The 20,022-nt window shown below is 43.1% G+C and overlaps 1 long non-coding RNA gene across 1 annotated transcript; it reads right to left on the reverse strand.

Moving 5' to 3' along the window:
* Positions 1-232: 232 nt before the first annotated feature.
* LOC138747220 (uncharacterized) lies at positions 233-13,677 on the reverse strand. The gene is made up of 2 exons (XR_011347376.1): positions 13,561-13,677; positions 233-435 (listed from the first exon to the last, which is right to left on the reverse strand). It is a non-coding gene; the product is annotated as an uncharacterized lncRNA (long non-coding RNA).
* Positions 13,678-20,022: the final 6,345 nt, after the last annotated feature.

Consider the following 20,022-nt stretch of genomic DNA (forward strand, 5'->3'; position numbering starts at 1 on the left):
TGACAAGTAGGTCAACCAGTCCAGAATGACCTGGTCTGGCTGGGACCAATCCTTTAAGACCTGCCAGTAGGTGTAGCTACACTCTCAGCCAATCACAGTCATCCTACACTACAATCTGTACATATACATATTGGTAATAGAATCTGTACTATCACATTGGGGAACTGTCAGACCCCAACCAACAAGCATATTCAACGAAGCCTGCCACTCTCTGTGAAGGATACAACATAACCAATGTACTTTCAAGTATATTGCAACATTGGGATGTAAATTCCAAAGGCAACACTGCCAGGTAGATATGGATCTATTACCAGGCAATTAGCGAGGTAAGGTCCAACTGTTGACTCTTGAACACGTTGGAAAAGATACGAGATCATACCACCTGCTCTCCCAATTAGGTCCAATTTTCTGTGAGCTCCAATCAAAACAATTCGTCTGAGGGTAGAAAGAAGGAAAATTAAGCAACCTTGTTTTACCTATCCACTGCGCCTTCTCATTCTCTTCCTTTATCCACAATGTTTGTTTTGGAGAATTTTAATTTCTGGAGCATCTTACTCATTCTCAATAAGTGGGAGATGAATATTTTTAATGTACCTTAATGAACCATTGCCATGAACATGGGCATATTTTGTTGCAAATTATGCAATCAAATTGACTATTTCTTGAAGTGGATTTTAAACTTGGGAATCAAATGTAGATTGGATTGAAGACACATGAGAGGTGACAGATGCTGGAACACAGAGCAAAACAATCTGCTGGAGGAGCTCAGTGGATCAAGTAGTGGGAAAAAAATTGTCAATGTTTCGAGCTACACCCCTTCATGAAGACTTTATCATCAAGAGATTGGCTTGGTTTCCTCTCTTGAAAGGCATCATTGAACCAGTTTTATTTTAAAATAAGCTGCTTCAGAATCTAATGCTACTTGTTTCCTATTTCCAGATATGTTTGTGCTAAATTCACATTCACAAACTCCTCTGGTAGAATATCACCTCTTACTCTGGATATTTGTGACCTTGGGTCAGTTTTCAATGTGAAGAATTACATGGATTGGAAGTTCCATTACCAGCCCTGAGAGAGAGAGAGGATGCAACACCTATTGTTCACCCAAGGACTAGGTCAGGCACTATTTTTCAATATCACATAGTTTACAACTTATTAGATTAATGCATTGGTCATTTAAATGGAATGTGTGAGAGTCCATGTTTTTGTCTACACAAGGAATCCAGCCTTTGCAGATGAAAGGTCACCAATCCGAAACATTATCTCTGTTTCCCTCTTCTCATGTTCCCTTATCCACTGACAATTTTTAGTACCATGTTTTTATTTCAGGTTGGCAGCATAAATGGCATTTTGCCTTTGTATAAGAACTCAACCCTTGACACCTTTCGAGCACCCTCAAAAGGTTCCTTTTATTGTCATGTAATAACACTGCAAAAATGTAATAGACAGGATATACTTCAATTTTTGTCACCATAAGGCAAACAAAGAGTTGCCAAGAGTATTGCCTGACACACCTAAAAAGAGGAGAGATGCAAAAGAGTCCCTTCAGAGACAGTGAGTGCCCATGGATTCACCTCCAGCAGGCCTACAGACTCCATTCCAAACCATTGGCAGCCTCAAATCCAGATCCATGCCTCCAATACAATCAGGAAGCCTTCAGCACCCAAGATCCTTCAGAAGCCCTTCTTTGCCCTCTGCCCCAGTTCTGATCTCTAGTTCCATGGGGCAGTCTCCCACAGCCTGTGTGGGTCCTTCGACGGCAAATCACCAACAGCCGTCCAGTCTGTGATCAATTCAATTCCCACCACTTCTCTCTCCCCCAAAAAATGTTTCACTTAGATCTGCTTTCTCCCTGCGCTCTGTCTTGAGGACAGAACCTTAGGATTTGCAGTAATTTTCCCAAAGCCTGGTTCATTGTTGTCATTTTCATGGATTAAGGTACACAGTTGAAGTTCACTTCTGGTTGGGACACACTTACATTTCAAGACAAGAATGTAACAGCACAAGAATCAGGAGCAGGTGGAGGCCAATTCACCCCCATTCAAGTCATCAATGTAGATTTGAACGAGTTGAGTCAAAATGGTAGATAGGTGGGCAACATGAGAGGTGATGGCCTTACTACTTTGGCCTTCTGTGAGTTCCTGAAAGGAATAGATGTTCTTTAAAGCTTGCAGAACATCCTTCACCTGCTAATCTGGTAACTTGTCCAGAATGGACCAGGTGGAGACGTCTGCTTCAGAAGTGTCTTTGAAGCAGATGAGCAATGTGGCTACCCATCAGAGCTGTCAAAGTGTTTTGAAGACTCAGTCTGCAATGTTTGCCCAGCAGGAGGTGATCTGACAGTGAACTTACCCTCCCAGAGGTTTGAGGATGTTGTGAAACTTAGAAACATAGAAACATAGAAGATAGGAGCAGGAGTAGGTCATTTGACCCTTCGAGCCTGCTCCGCCATTCAACGAGATCATGGCTGATCTTAAAGTTCAGTACCCCGTCCCCGCCTTCTCTCCGTAACCTTTAATACCCTTATACTGAAGAAATATATCTAATTCCCTCTTAAATATATTTAATGAACCTGTCTCTACTGCCCTCTGTGGCAATGAATTCCACAGATTCACCACCCTCTGGGTAAAGAAATTCCTCCTCATCTCGGTCCTAAATGGTTTGCCTATTACCCGCAAACCATGGCCCCGGGTTCTGGATTTTCCCATCATTGGAAAAATCCCATCTGCATCCATTCTGTCCAGTCCTGCCAGAATTTTATATGTCTCTATGAGATCCCCTCTCAATCTTCTAAACTCCAGCGAGTACAATCCCAATTTGCGCAATCTTTCCTCATAAGTCATTCCTGCCATTCCAGGTATCAGCCTGGTGAATCGCCTCTGCACTCCCTCCATTGCAAGAACATCCTTCCTTAGATAAGGTGACCAAAACTGCACACAATACTCCAAGTATGGTCTCACCAAGGCCCTGTACAGCTGCAGTAAGGTATCCTTGTTCCTATACTCAAACCCTCTTGATATGAAGGCCAACATACCATTTGCCTTTTTAACCGCCTGCTGTACCTGCATGCTCGCCTTCAGAGACTGATGTACAAGTACCCCTAGGTCTCTCTGCACATCCCCATCTCTTAATCTATTGCCATTCAAATAGTAATCTGAAGAACAGTAATGTACCTCCAATACTTTGAATTACTGACTGGAGTAGAATACATCTCAAAAGCATACAGAGGGGTGGAATGGGGGAAGGAACATCTCCATCTCAGTGCCAGGTTTGTTTGACCAGCTGAGTTTCTCCAGCATTGTCCTGTTAGTTAGGTCCTTTCTCCATCTCCCAAAACTTCTTACCTACCCAGCTCCAGGGACCAGGGAGGGGTGAAGGATGACGGACAGATAGTGCTGGGTGGGGGAAGATGAAGTGTGGAGATGAGAGACAGACACAAGTGATTGATAGGTATCCTCTCCTCTCAGCCTTTCCATCTTACATTGGCTACCTCCTCTCTCCATGATTGTGCTTGATGAAGCTTTCAACTCACAACATTGAAAACTTCTTTTCCTTCCACAGATCTTGCTCAATCAATGGAATTCCTCAGGCTGATGGTTTCTTTGCCCCAATTTCCAGCATCTGCAGTTTGTGTCCATATTTGTATATAAAGTATAAGAAAGATGTCACTGTAATCATGAACGCTGTAACAGGTCTTGAAGGCAGCGACCCATATTTAGCTGGCCTTAAATTTAAAGAGGATCAATCATATTCAGTGAGACAGGCAGGAACGATGGTGACAGGACTCCTTTAACATGTAGTCAAAATAACCTCAATGCAATAAACCCCTCAACTGATTGGACAAATGAATAAAATCAACTCTTTCTTTGGCTTAGCTTCGCAGACAAAGATTTATGGAGGGGTATGTCCACGTCTGCTGCAGGCTCGTTGGTGACTGACAAGTCCGATGCGGGACAGGCAGGCACGGTTGCAGCGATTGCAAGGGAAAATTGGTTGGTTGGGGTTGGGTGTTGGGTTTTTCCTCTTTTGTCTTTTGTCACTGAGGTGGGCTCTGCGGTCTTCTTCAAAGGAGGTTGCTGCCCGCCGAACTGTGAGGCACCAAGATGCATGGTTGGAGGCGATATCAGCCCACTGGCAGTGGTCAATGTGGCAGGCACCAAGAGATTTCTTTAAGCAGTCCTTGTACCTCTTCTTTGGTGCACCTCTGTCTCGGTGGCCAGTGGAGAGCTCGCCATAGAACACAATCTTGGGAAGGCGATGGTCCTCCATTCTGGAGACATGACCCACCCAGCGCAGTTGGATCTTCAGCAGCGTGGATTCGATGCTTGCGGACTCTGCCAGCTCGAGTACTTCGATGTTGGTGATGAAGTCACTCCAATGAATGTTGAGGATGGAGTGGAGATAGCGCTGATGGAAGTGTTCTAGGAGCATGGGTATGACAACAGCTCTGTATGCGCTGATCTTTGTGTGTTTCTTCAGGTGGTTGTTTTTCCAGACTCTTTTGTGTAGTCTTCCAAAGGCGCTATTTGCCTTGGCGATTCTGTTGTCTATCTCGTTGTCGATCCTTGCATCAGATGAAATGGTGTAGCCGAGGTAGGTAAACTGGTTGACCGTTTTGAGTTCTGTGTACCCGATGGAGATGTGGGGGGGGGTGGGGTGGGCTGGTAGTCATGGTGGGGAGCTGGCTGATGGAAGACCTCAGTTTTCTTCAGGCTGACTTCCAGGCCAAACATTTTGGCAGTTTCCGCAAAACAGGACGTCATGCGCTGGAGAGCTGCCTTTGAATGGGAAACTAAAGCAGCATCGTCTGCAAAGAGTAGTTAACGGACAAGTTGCTCTTGTGTCTTGGTGTGAGCTTGCAGGCGCCTCAGATTGAAGAGACTGCCATCCATGCGGTACCAGGTGTAAACAGCGTCTTCATTGTTGAGGTCTTTCATGGCTTGTTTCAGCATCATGCTGAAGAAGATAGTAAAGAGGGTTGGTGCGAGGACACAGCCTTGCTTCACGCCGTTGTCAATGGAGAAGGGTTCGGAGAGCTCATTGCTGTATCTGACCCAACCTTGTTGGTTTTCGTGCAGTTGGATAACCATGTTGAGAAACTTAGGGGGGCATCCGAGGCGCTCTAGTATTTGCCAAAGCCCTTTCCTGCTCACGGTGTCGAAGGCTTTGGTGAGGTCAACAAAGGTGATGTAGAGTCCTTTGTTTTGTTCTCTGCACTTTTCTTGGAGCTGTCTGAGGGCAAAGACCATGTCAGTAGTTCCTCTGTTTGCGTGAAAGCCACACTGTGATTCTGGGAGGACATTTTCGGCGACACTAGGTAATAGTCTATTAAGGAGAATCCTAGCGAAGATTTTGCCTGCAATGGAGAGCAGCGTGATTCCCATGTAGTTTGAGCAGTCTGATTTCTCACCTTTGTTTTTGTACAGGGTGATGGTGATGGCACCACGAAGGTCCTGAGGCAGCTTTCCTTGGTCCCAGCAGAGCATGAAAAACTCATGCAGTTTGGCATGCAGAGTTTTGCCGCCAGCCTTCCAGACCTCTGGGGGGATTCCATCCATACCTGCTGCTTTGCCACTTTTCAGTTGTTCAATTGTCTTATATGTCTCTTCCCGGGTAAGGACCTCATCCAGCTTTAGACTCAAGGGCTGTTGAGGGAACTGGAGCAGGGCGGATTCTTAGACTGAGCGGTTGGTACTGAAAAGAGATTGGAAGTGTTCTGACCATCGATTGAGGATGAAGATCTTGTCGCTGAGGAGGACTTCGCCATCCGAGCTGCGCAGCGGGCTTTGGACTTGAAGTGTCTCATAAAAACCCCTGAAATTGCCAATGTTGGCACTAAGCTGGGTTCATTTGGTGAGGCTAGCCCACCACTCATTTTGGATCTCCCGGAGTTTGTGCTGAAGATGGCTGCATGTGAGACAGAAGGCTCATTTCTTCTCTGGCCAGGAAGGCTTTGCAAGGTGAGCCTGGTGGGCAGATCGCTTCTTTGCCAGCAGCTCCTGGATTTCCTGGTTGTTTTCGTCAAACCAGTCCTTGTTTTTCCTGGAGGAGAAGCCCAGTACCTCTTTAGTGGATTGCAGTATGGCCATTTTCAGCTGGTCCCAGAGGGTTTCAGGAGACGTGGCCATGAGGTAGTTTGCTTGGAGGTTTGCCTGGAAGTTTCCTCTCACTTCGTCTGACTGCAAGTTTCCAACATTGAACTTCTTTCTGGGGGCTCCACTGTTCTTGAACTTTGGCTTGAAGTGAAGGTTGAGCTTGCAGCGAACAAGCCAGTGGTCAGTTTGGCATTCCGCGCTGGGCATGACCCTGGTGTGGAGCACATCTCGTTTGACTCTTTCTCGCACCAGAACGTAGACCAGGAGGTGCCAGTGTTTGGATCGGGGATGCATCCAGGTATTCTTCAGGCTGTCTCTCTGCTGGAAAAGGGTGTTAGTAATGACAAGCCGCTGTTCTGCGCAGAGCTCAACTCTAGTAAAAGAATAACAGTCAAAACTTTAAACTTCCATCTGTTTTCCAAAAGATCAACTACATTGTGGCATTTTTTCCCATTTTACAAGCCAAATCAATGCAAATAACAATAATGAATACTTCATGCAGTTTTCTGAAGTACCTGGATTTCATTCTGACATCATGTACTTTCCATTCTACAATGGAGAGCAATGTCATGCCAGCCCCATACGCACTACACACTAACAACCAGAAAGTAAAGACTTGTCCAACTAAGGATTTTAAAAAGTTGAACAAATCTGGCCCTATCCAACTCCTCAACTTGCAGTATTAGTTTAATCTCTTTCCCATTATTCCCCTTGTTCCCAATGATACCCAAGAAATTGACTCCTGTTCTTGAATACTTTTGGACAATTCACAATTAACTTCACTACCAGTTTCTTTGCAGAGTTGAGAGAGATCTGAGCATCTGAGTACACAACTTGCAAAAGGCTAGAATGCAACTCGAGCAGCATCTAATTTGTACACGAAGAGAACATTATCATTTTAGATTTATTATTGTCGTATATGCTGGGATGCAGGGAAAAGTTTTCTTTTACTTGCCATTTAAGTTCAATTTTATTATCAACTAATGGTACATGTACAACCTGAAGAAGCGACGTCTCTCCAGACCTTGGTGCACACACAAAAACCCACAATATGTAGTACATGATCACATAAATAATCAAAATCCAGCTGAGGTGGTGAATATGGGCTCATCTTTAACATTTAAGAACTTGGAAAGGTACTGTAAGTGGATGGGAGAGGTATGGAGGGCAATGGACTGGGTGCAGGTCAATGAGACTAAGCAAAAAAATGGTTTGGCACAGATTAGAAGGGCTGAAGGGACTCTTTCTGTGCTGTACTGTTCTATAGTTAAATGGTTCCCTGCATAGACCCAGTCTGATGCTTTTTAGCTACCATCCCACACAATGATACGACCCAACAGGACATCTTCAATTGTGCTTCTGTAAAAGGCTGTCAAGATGGGGGGGGGGGGGGGTGGGGGCAGTAGCCTTGCCCTCCTCAGCCTCCTTAGGACGTTTAGGCACTGCTGGGCCTTCTTGACTAATTAGGAGATGTTGCAAGTCCATGATAGACCATCCCTTATATGCACGCTGAGGAACTTTGTGCTCTCAATGGCAGAACCATGGATATGCAGTGGAGAATGGTCGCCTTTCATCCTTCTAAAGTCCACAACCATCTCTTTTGTCTAGTTCATGTTGAAACTCAGGTTGTTGTTCTTGCACCATTTTACGAGACTTTTAACCACCTATCTGTAATGTGACTCATCTTGGTTGAAAAGGAAAGCCAAGAGTCACCACACCCCAGCGCCATCAGGGACAAAAAGGAGAAACTATAAGGAAGTCTCTTCAGGGACAAGTTGTTGAAGTTCAGGCCGCCTCCTCTGTCACTCACATAACCTCTCTGCTATACCCATTACCTGGACCTTCTTACTATTCCTGCATGCTCTCCAGATATTAGTTTTATAAAGTGATCATATTTCTTTTCTGCCTCCATTGCTCTAAAGGAACCAATCACATTTGTCCAATCCCTCCCTATAACTCATCCCCTCTAATCCAGGCAGCTTCTTGGTAAATCCCTTTGTCTGGCTTTCTAAAGCCTCCACATCCTTCCTGGAAAGGTGCAACCAAAATTGCACACAATACTCCAAGGGTGGTCAAAACAAAGCTGCAAAGTGACTTCCTTACTCTTATAATCAATGCCCCAACCAATGCAGCCAAGCAGGTCACATGGGCTTCTTCCCCATTCTGTCTGTTTATGTGGCCACTTTTAGGGATCTCTGGATTTGCACCCCAGATCCCTTGACATTAATGGGATGAAGCAGTGGTTCTCAACCTTTTTCTTTCCATTCACGTACCAATTTAAGTATTCCCTATGCCATCGATGCTCTGTGATTATTAAGGTGATACGTGAGTGGGAAGAAAAAGTTTGAAAACAATTGATTTAATTGTCCCTCATTGACACGTTATGTGCACAGTTTCAGATCTCCAAAGGAAATGGGCCAATGACAATTTTTCTCAAGCAAAGTATTTCAGTAACAATTGGGTCTATAACAGTGATTCTCAACTTTCCCTTCCCACTTGCATCCCACCTTAAGCAATCCCTTACTAATCACAGAACTCTGCTGGCATAGGGATTACTTAAAGTGGGATGTGAGTGGGGAAAAAAAAGGTTGAAAACCACTGGTGTAAAGGGTGCTGGCATTAACAACATTCTTTCCCCTTACATTTAACCTCCAAAGTGCAACACCACTCACATATGTTGAAGTTGAGGCTGACAGTCTCCTTGCCATTCATGTGTCTAACCACAACTCCAGATTGCTGGTCTGTAGAGGAATTGATTGCATCCACTGTTAATATCGTTCCCTTTTGTACTAAATGTGTTTTTGCATTTTAAGACTGTGTAATGAGCGTCGAAAGAACCAAAGACTTGTTGATCCAAACCAAGGCTTTTATTAACTAAAAGATTGGAGCATATCACAAGTAGGTCGACCAGTCCAGAATGACCTGGTCTGTCTAGGAGAAATCCTTTAAGACCTGCCAGTAGGTGTAGCTACACTCTCAGCCAATCACAGTCATCCTACACTACCATCTGTACATATGTACATATACAGATTGGTGATAGAATCTGTACACTGTGATGTGAGGGGATAGTGTCCTCAGAATTACCTCTGGAAAATATTCCGTTTATCAGATTAAAATTGGATTTAAAGCTGCTTTACTTGTACACATTTTTTTAAAATTGTCACACTTTGTAGATGTAACAAGCAATGGAGTTTGTGAATAATGAAAAGTCTCTCTTTAAAATCCCACCAACTATAATCATTTGACTGAGACTTAAGGCAATCATCATACAAGAAGCATTCTTGGTCAAGCTTCATCTTAAAATCATTGAATCACAGAGCACTGCAGCACTGCTGAACTATTATTGCGCCTGGTCCCCTTGACTTGCACCCGGATGGGCCAGAGCCCTCCATGGCCCTCTAAAAATGCCCAAATCGAACTTGCATCCACCACTTCTGCGGGCAGCTCGTACCACACTCTCACCACCCTCTGAGTGAAGAAGTTATGTGGGGAAGAGTTTGTGAATACACTGAGCTGAAAGTTAATTGAACAAGTGGGCTCGGAACAAGGCTTTCTGATGAATCTTGGAGAGCAACAGGGCAACAATTTTTCTTTATATTTCCATTTTTACATTGTGCCTGTGATAGTACAGCTTCTATCACCAATGTATATATGTACATATGTGCAGATGATAGTGTAGGATGACTGTGATTGGCTGAGAGTGTAGCCACACCTATTAGCAGGTCTTAAAGGATTGCTCCTAGCCAGACCAGGCCATTCTGGACTGGTCAACCTACTTGTGATATGCTCCAGTCTTTTAGTTATTAAAAGCCTTGGTTTGGATCAACAAGTCTTTGGTTCTTTTGACGCACATTACAATGCCCACATTCCTACTGCCATTGAAACCTTATCCATTTTCTGGCCACCACTTGCAGATGTAAATTTTCATGGATTTCCTGCCTGCTTTATTTGAAGCTTAGTCGCCCAGAGGATGTCATGTTTCTATTCTGCATCCCAACAGTAAGCAGTGGATTTCCAGTCTTGAGCAGTTGGGGAAGGTGAAAATGCCGACCAATGCACGGTTGCTAACCAGTGGGCACCCATTCGTATAATCTGATCTTCCAGCACTTCGCTGGCCTGAGTCCTGCATGTCTAAGTGCTCATCCAGACACTTCATAAGTGCACCAGCAACTCTGCTTCTCCCATTCTCTCCAACACAACTTGACATGTTCTGAGTCGGAAAAGGTTCCCTCAGATCTGCTCCCAATCTCTTACCCTGCAACATAAATTCAGCATCTTCAAGAAATCTAATCCAGCCATTCTCACTGGGGACCCTGCAGCACATTTAAGTGAAAGCCTTGTTTTATTTTCACCTCATGTTAGATAAATATTTTTAATGTTTTAAATGTATTTGGTAGGAGAAGTACAGAAGAAAACAAAACTTCATTACTTCACAGGTAAGGGGGCCCATACACTTTGAGCAGAGCCTGCGGGGTGGGGGGCATTAAGCTGAGAATGGCTGTTCTAATGCATTGAAGCAGCAAAGGAAAGCATTTCAAATCCAAACTTTGCTTCAAACCCCCAAAATTACCCAGTGTAACAAAATGCAAGATCAAAAGCTTGTCTAATATGTTCTGAAACGTCTGAAGGAAGAAGGGAGGTCGAAAAGAAAGAGGAAAAAGGTAGCACAAGATGGTGGTGGAGGCGTAGTCAGGAAGGACACATGGCTGTGGAAGTGAGTCTGGGGGAGTCCATGGTCGTAGAGCTATCACAGCGGAGTTAGAGAAGGGAAAGCTTTAGGGGGAGGGAATTCCAGACCTTAGGTCAAAGCCAAAACAATTCATTGTGGATGGTCAGGAAGATTTGGAGGAGTACAAAGATCTTGGAGTATTGGCAGATTTGGAAAATTAGAGATAAGATAAATGCTTCAACTATAAAAAGTGGCACTCTGTGATGTATAATGCAACTGTTGTTCTTAATTCCACCCCTGCCAACCACCAGCATCCCTGTCACAAACACCCACACCCCTGTCCTAACCACCCACTCCACTGTCCCAACCACCCACTCCTCTGCCCCAACCACCCATTCCCTTGCTCCAAACACCCACTCCCCTGTTCCAAACACCCACACCCCTGTCCCAACCAACCACACCCCTGTCCCAAGCACCCGCAATCCTGCCCCAACCACTCACTCCCCTATCCCAACCAGCCACGCCCCTGCCCCAACAACCCATTCCACTGCCCCAACCACCCACAATTCTGTCCCAACCTCCCACTCCTCATCTCCAAGAACCCAAAAGTTATTTCAATTTGTCTTCAAGATACAGGCCTATCATGGAACACTCTCCAAATGCCTCATTAGGTGCAGTTCAAGAACACAGAGATGATGCGCCATCCACAATAAAACTGTACATATGATCACATCCAATCCTTTCGTCTGAACATTTACTCTTCGAGGGCAGCAGTGAGTATTTGACAGACAACAATGTTTAAGGGAATAATGAATAAAGAACACGCTGATGGGTTGAGAATTACAGAGATGGGACTAAGTATCAATATTGATCAGTGGGGCCAAATGAGCCATTTCTGGTCTGTATGCTTGATGCAACTTTCAATTCTAAACCACTGCAGCATGAAGCCACACCTTCAATTGCAACTCTCAATCCAGCTCCCAATTTCACATGGGATGAAAAGGCTAGCAGGTGTCCATCAAAACTACTACCTACAAGTACCTCTCCTGATGACATACCATCCCGACCTACAACTGAAATTCCAACGTTGGGTCACAATTCCCTCCAGCTCAGCTGTTGGCAAAGGACCATTATCACTGTCAATGGATGAGAAGGGAGGGAAAATAAATCAGCCTTGCCATTGGCATCCGTATCCTGAGAATGAACAATAGGCAATAGGTCGCCCTGCATAATTTTATGTAATATTTCAATGGAGGCCATTGGGAGCATTTGTCTTGGAAATCTCACTTGCCTCTATTTGCATGTCCGCTGAGTAACACTGAAGGAAAACACATTGTGTTTCTCTTCAGCTTAGCATCATATGACAAATAAATGGGTCTTGATCATTCATGTAAATTCTGGTCAAATGCTCTAGCAGAGTCAGAAAACAGAAAATACCCTGCTCTCTGCAATCAACACTCAAGATACAACTGGTGGACACAAACTGCAATACTAATGCTCACATTTACCCACTTTTATCTTTTGGTTAAATTGAAGCCTGTCATGGAATTGATATCTAATCAACAGGAGATAATGTCACATTTATTTTCTTGTTATCACTGGGCAACTTCACATCACAATTTGGTACAGTGAGTGGTGTGCGCATCCCTGTGACTCTCCACAGCCACAACCAACCGTTGGTTAACTGAGGGCAAAAGAACCAGGACTATATTTCACGTGCAAATTCTTTACCAGGGCTAATCAGAAATTCACAATAAGATGGAGTTAAACATCTACAGATGCTAGATTCTAGTTAAATACACAAAAGTGCTGGCGAATCTCAGCAAGTCATACAATGTTCCTTGCATAGCAAAGATATATAACTAACATTTTGGGCCTGAGCCCTTTATCAAGGTATTGTACAAGTGAAAAGGAAAGAGGGGCCAGAATATATGGTGGGATAGGGGCAGGGATAGGATCACAGGGCTACAGACAAGAGTGGATATGAGTGGGAGAGCAAATAGGATGGATGGACTTTGGACACAAATCTTGCCCTGCACCCCTCCACACCTCAAACCTCACAGAAGCAAACATTTTATTTTCACAAAGCCTGTGGGAAGGAGGAGGGAAGGTGGATAAAATTGCAGGAAATGCAACGGATCCCATGAGTCTATGATGGAGAGGAGAAGCAAAGCTGAGTTAAAAGGAAATCATCTCAGAAGCACAGATGTGGAAAGTGTCATCCTTAGAACAGATACCACTGACCCATAGGACCTCAGAGAATGAAATAGGATGGAGTCTTGATTGAAAGCAGGGTGGAGGATGTGGACCACTTGCCCTCTTGTGATGGAGACAGAGGGATGGTGAAAGTGGAAGGTTGACCTCATCCCCAGGACCAAACAATGAATTCACGAACTGCAGAAAACCACTTTGTATCAGCAGTGGTCAGTTCTGAGGTAAAAGCATCAATATGTGGCATTAGCTCTCTCTCACACATAGATGCTGCCCTATGTTCAAGCTTTTATAACACATAACGCTGGGAGAACTCAACCAGTCAAGCAGCATCTGTGGTGACTCAAGGTCCAAGTTGATGTTTTGGGCTGATACACTGACCCTTGGAGTTCTTCCATCTGTTTTTTTTTTTTAATTTTTTATTTTTCACACCATAAATCACATTAGCCATGATATACACTATTTCTTTTTCACACATATACAGTGGAGTTCTTCCATCTGTTTACATTTTAAATGTAGACATACAGCTCTTGGCCCATGAGCCCATGCCTCCCCTCCACCAAATCCACCAATTAATCCACAAACCTTGTATGTTCTTGAAGAGTGGGAGGAAACTAGAAATTGAAGGAAACCCACGCAGACTTGGGGAGAATGTACAAACTACTTCTTGATAGCACCAGATTCGAATGCTGACTGTTTGGTTCTCTTAACAGTGTTGTTCTAACTGCTACATGTCATACATAGCAGTGTTCTTGTTCTAGATTCCAGCAGTTGCTGTCTCATTTGTCCTCAGAATTCTCTTTTATTTCACCTTCCCACCAAAGCAGTGTTTAGAATCTCAAGAACTCCTCTTTCTCTTGCCTTTGTTCAACTCTTTCTCCCTCCTGACTTTGTTATTTCCTTTTATTGCTTCCTCCTTCAGACCGATTCACTGCAATGGACAAAAATTCATCCCCTTCACTCAGCCACACCACTGCTGTGCCCATACACCCTCACCTATCTTTTCCTTTCAATGCAAATTAAAATAAGTTTGATTTCTGTTCCTTTCTCCTTAGATCCTGCTTGATTTGCCTCAATATTTCCAACATTTCTGTCATATTTTCAGATTTCCAGCATCAAAACTGCAAGAACACCAAGGAGACCTCAGGAGCTTATACTGTTTTTACCAGAAAATACAGGAAACTATTCAACATTGAATAGTGATGCCCTGTTATTGTTCAGTCAGAGGAATTAAAGGAAGCTAAGGGATTTGGGAATAAAGTTCAAAGTGAATTGTAGCAGGTCGAGTGACTGCACGGTTAGACGAGCTGAAAGGCTGCCCCAGTCAGTCGATTCAAGATAGCACAGGTCCCCCTTCACTCCCAAGGAGAAACCCATGGTTGACACCACATGTTGCCCTGGGGAACTCCCCGCTTCCGGGTGGTGCACTGCCGGCCAGAGAGTGACGCCGCGATGCACTGATGTCACTTCCAGAAACCACCACACACATCACCAGAAGTGGGTGTTCCCTTATGCGCAGCGCGAGGAATTCAATCCCTTTACAACTCCATTCCCCACACAAAGGCCTTAATGCACTTTGCTTTATCCTGGACCTCAGACCTGAGCAGTCACCTGCCACCACCACCCTTCTCTGCCAAGCAGAACTTGTCCTCATCCTTAACAAATTTTCCTTCAACTTATCCCACTACCTCCAGATTAAAGAGGTAGCCATGGGCACCAGCGTGCCTATTTGTGGGTTTTGTGAAGCAAAACATGCTCCAAGCCTACACAGGCAAGACCCCCCCACCCCCCCATTCTTCCTCCAGTACATCAACGACTACATCGGGACGGCCTCATGCACCCACGATGAGCTCGTCAATTTCATCAATTTCGCGGCCAATTTCCACCCTGATCTCAAACCCACCTGGTCCATCTCTGATCACACTCTCCCCTTTCTGGTTCCCTCTGTCTCCATCTCAGGAGACGACTCCCCACTGACAATTATTACAAACCCTCCAACTCCCACAACTACCTGGACTACACGTCCTCACATCCTGTCCCCTGCAAGGACTCCATCTCCTTCTCTCAATTTCTCCATCTCCACCACACCTGCTCCCAAGATGAGGTCTTCCAGTCCAGAGTCTCTGAAATGTCTGCCTTCTTTCACAAACGTGGCTTCCCCTCCACCACTATTCCCTCCCCCACCGGATCTCCTCCATTCCCTGTTCATCTGCCCTGCCCCCCCACCCCTAGAAACAATAAACACAGAATCCCCTCGGCCTCACCAACCACCCCACCAGCCTCTGCATCTAACACATTATCCTCCGGAATTTCTGGTACTTACTACAGGACCCCACCAGACACATTTTTCCTTCTCCTCCCCTCTCAGCCTTCTGTAGGGACCGCTCCCTCCGTGACTCCTTTGTGCACTCTTCTGTCCCCACCCATCCCGTCCCCATCCCAGCACCTTCCACTATGGTTGTAGGAGGTGTAATACCTGCATCTACACCTCCTCCCTCACCATGGTCGGAGGTTCGTGTTCCGATGCAATGGTTTGAATCTGAACTGGAAGGGAACTAGTATCCTTGCAGGAAGGTTTGCTAGGCTGGTCCAGTAGGTTCAAATTATAGTGAAACTTGGTTGCAGCAGAGGCAGGACTGGCAGCTCAATGTTCTGGGTTTCCATTGCTTTAGATGTGATAGATCGGTGGGGGGGGGGGGGCGGGGGGGCGGGAAATGAAAGTGGGAGGAGTGGCATTGCTTGACAGGAAAAATATCACAGCTATGCTCAGACAGGACAGACCAGAGAGATCGACTACTGAGGCCATATGGGTGGATCTGAGGAATAGAAAAGATATAACCACACTCAGGGGTTATATTATAGATTTCCCAATAGTCAGTAAGAATTGGAGGGGGCGAGCTGTAGGAAACATAACGTTGTGATAGGAGGAGATTTTAACTTTCCATATTATTGACTGGGACTCCTATACTGTAAAAGGGCTGGATGGCTTGGAGTTTGTCAAATGTGTTCAAGAAAGTTTCTCTTCTTTCTTTTTCAATCTTTTTATTGATTTTATCATAACATATATACACATTGTGTACCTGGAGTACATAATAAATACAGCACGTTATACAAAAGTATTGTAATCAGTACCCATATTGCTAATCACTTCTGAACACTGAATTAAGCAATCATATGAAATATTTTATAATATGTAACATCTATCCCCACTACCTAGGCTAGAGTTGTATTGCGCGATTAGTACTCTGCTTCAGAAAAATAGTGAAAAAAAATCATTAAATTATCATTAAAATTGTTATTGTTCCTAGAAATTTTGAAAATAGTTCTCAAATGGTGCCCACATATTTTGAAGTTCATGTTCGTATCAATTACAGAGCATCAGATTTTCTCTAGGTTAAGGCAAGACATAATTTCATGTCACCATTGGGCATGAGTGGACGGAGCAGGATCCTTCCACCCAAGTAATATTGCATGTCTTGCCGTGAGGCAAGTAAAGGATATTATTTGACATTTAATTGGCATTGAAGTCATTCTCTCCAGTAGTCCTGAAAAGACCAACTAAAGGATTAGGCTTTGCTGTGAGAATGAAAAACTTGGTGGCTGCTTTTCAAGCTTTACTCGACTTAATTGTACAGTTACAGTTTTAAAATGGCAGCAGTTAGAATTTAAGAGAAAGGTGCAAGGCAGCAGCTTGAAGCTGATTGGAGCAAGAGGTCAGGTGACCTCAGGAGTGGCGGCAGCCAGGATCAACTAAATATGAAATGCAAGTTTATTAACATTAAGAATAACTTTCTACTGATATAGCTGACAGAGTCAGCAACTTCATTACAAAAATTGCAATCTAAACTGGAGGATTATGGGATAGTTTCATGTAATAAAGTCAATTGAGATAAAAGTGAAATTATGCCACTTACAGGAGGGAATTATAATCAAATTCAGAGAAATTCACTATTTAAATGCCCGCTAAATGGTATAAAATATGTAGGGATAAAGGTAGATAGTAACTTAAAGAATTTATATAAGTTGAACTATCTTCCCTTGCTTAGAGAATTGAGGAAAACCTTAGTAAATGGATGACTCTCCCAATGACTCTTGTTGGCAGGGTCAATTGTACAAAAATGAATGTGTTGCCAAGAGCCCAATATCTCTTCCAGACATAATGGTTTTCAAGACTTAAACAAAAGCATCAGGAAATTCCTCTGGAAGGGTAAGCCACCCAGAGTCTCTACTGATAAATGATCATGGGATTATGAGATGGAAGGTTTGAAGCTCCCAGACTTCAAGAAATTTTATTGGGCAGCCCAAATGAAGTTTGTCACCTCCCTCTTTGACAAAGGAGACAAGCCTTCTTGTGCAAAAATAGAGCTGCATAAGGTTGAAGAGGGATAGTGGAAGATTTTATATATAAATGGAATTCAAAATTAATTTTGGGTGTAAAAGAAGCCCCCTTATTAAAGCATATAATTAATATTTGGAATAAGATAAATGGTCAAATTGTGCCTAAAGGGGGGCCTATCTCCTGCTCAAAATAGGTTTATTCCTTTAACAATGGACAATAAAATCCTGGACACCTGGTCCCAAAAAGGGATCAGGATGTGGTGAGGATTGTTATGAGCAGGGGAAATTAATGTCATTTGATCAATTAAAAAGCAAATATAGCGTAACTAATAATACTATCTTCTGCTATTTTCAATTAAGAATTTATTTAAGGGACAAATTGGGTGCATTGATGATGACCTGACCACAGTGCAGTGAAGTAGCGACCTTGGTTTGAAAGAGGACTACAAAGAAATTTATTTCAAAAGCATATTTCCTACTTCAAGTGGGTTCCCCGAAACAGGGGTTACCTCAATCTAGACCAAGATAGGGAGCAGATTTGGGTATACTGATTGATGAAAAAAGCTGGTCCAACTTATATCGGGACAGTATGACCAATACTATTAATGTAAGGTTTAGACGGGCCCAATACAATTTTTTGTACCAACTCTATCTAACGCTGAAAAATTACACAAATTACAATCAGAATTATCAGATCAATGTTTTAGATGTGGCAAAGAAACAGGGACCTTTTTGCATTCAACCTGGTCACGTTCCAAGGTGAGGCCTTTCTGGGAAGATTTGAGAAAACTTCTAGAACAAATCACTAAGATTCGATTTATAGATACCGGGATTGTTTATATTGGGAAATATAACAGATGTAAGACCTAAAATGAGGCTGTTGAATTACCAATTAGAATTTGTAAAGATTGCATTGGTGGTTACCTGGAAATCTGATTCCCATCTAGATATGATGCGTTGGAATGTGGAAATATATGCTTGTATTACCTTGGAGAAAATTATTTATAATCTTAGGAAAAAATGTGATGTTTTTCAAAAAATTTGAAATCCATATCTTCAACATGTATGTGTAGATTCTTAATGATGCCCCACCCCCACCCCCACACAGCCCTCTGCATCTGAGAAACACCTGGGATTCTGGGTAAGTCAGGATATTTTTCCCTTGGCAGGAGATTGATGAATCCAATGAAATCTTTTCCTTCTTTTTTGTCTCTTTCTTTTCTCTCTCTTTTTTCCCCTGGATAGATGGGAGGGGGGAAGGGTTAGGGGTTGTTCTTTTTTTTTTGTATTTTTCTATCCTTACTTAAAATCAACATCAAATGATGATTATGTTTCTTTTATGGAATTGATGAATTTCATGTTTTTATGTTGATTTGAAAATATAAATGAAATAATTTTAAAAAGAGCTTATCCTACTTGTGCATTGGTCACAAGTGAGTGCTTCTGATGAGCAGTGGTCCAGAAATAAATCCATTGGGAGCAATGACTAGTTTAAAATTCATTTGTTATGGGGAAGAGTCAAAACTTTGCATACGATTTAAAAAAAAGTATATATATATATATATATATATATATGAATAATTACCTGTTCGATTTTGTGAGAGATCTCCATTCTTCTTCTAGTGATTTAAAATATCAAGATTAAGCTCCAGTTCCCAGCAGGTTGTCCGCTGGAATCTGTTCCAGAGTTTCTCCAGCTATAAGATCTTCTCAATGTCTAAGCAACCTTCAAAGTTTAGTTGTAACAGATTTTGTTTTCGTTAATGCCATTGCCAGAGAAATACAATTAAAATATTGAAACATTATTTTAAGAATATTTCATAACTTTCTGGCCACTTTTACTGCACAACATTAGACTGACCTACAAGTCATCTTTTCTATCATTTAATTTGATGGACCACAAATGCTTGAAAAATTAATAAAGTCCCAACAAACTCTGACTTCTGCTGTGTCCACTGATTGCACCTGAGGCTGCAGGTGGCCTTTCTCTCCATGAACAGCAGGAAGGAAAAGGTTCAGCGAGGATTCGCGTCTGATCACCATTCACTAAGAGGATAAGGTGCATGTGGAGGCAGAAAGTGGTGCTTTGTCTTGTCAGCCAGTTAACATGTCTTTGTTGCTCATACAGAATAAAAATACAGGCGTGATGACTCTTCAGGATGAAAGGTTAAGCCAAAGCCTCCCCTGCTCTCTGAAGTGGAAGAAAAGATCTAGCAGAAAACAAAAAAAAACTGCACATTGGAATCCATAACAAAAATAGAAACGGTGCAAGAATTTAGCCAGTCAAGCTTCATCTCTGGAGAGAAGCCTGTGCTTCAGATAAAAGATGCTTCATCAGATACTTTGGTGAAAAAAAATAAACAGAAACCAAATCACATGTTTACCTTCTGGAATCAAGTTAATTGTTTGTTAAGATTGTGGCAGATCCTGTATCACAATTTATTTTCCCTTTGGGATCACCAGAATTTCTGATACTCAGAGCACAAAAGCATATCTATTGTTTTTAAACAATTGAGTAAAAGCATACAGAAATACTGGAGGAACTCAGCCAGTCTCACAGCGTCCATAGGAGGTAAAGGTATTAGCGAAATTTCTGAACTGAGCCCTTCTTCAAGGTATATGAAGTCATCAGAATAAAGACTGAAGACTGGCAGGGGGAGGAGTCCAGACTAACAAAAGGAGTTAATTGGAATAATAACAGCTGAGAAT

Source organism: Narcine bancroftii, chromosome 1, assembly GCF_036971445.1.
Source record: "Narcine bancroftii isolate sNarBan1 chromosome 1, sNarBan1.hap1, whole genome shotgun sequence".
In the NCBI taxonomy this organism is placed as follows: Eukaryota; Metazoa; Chordata; class Chondrichthyes; order Torpediniformes; family Narcinidae; genus Narcine; species Narcine bancroftii.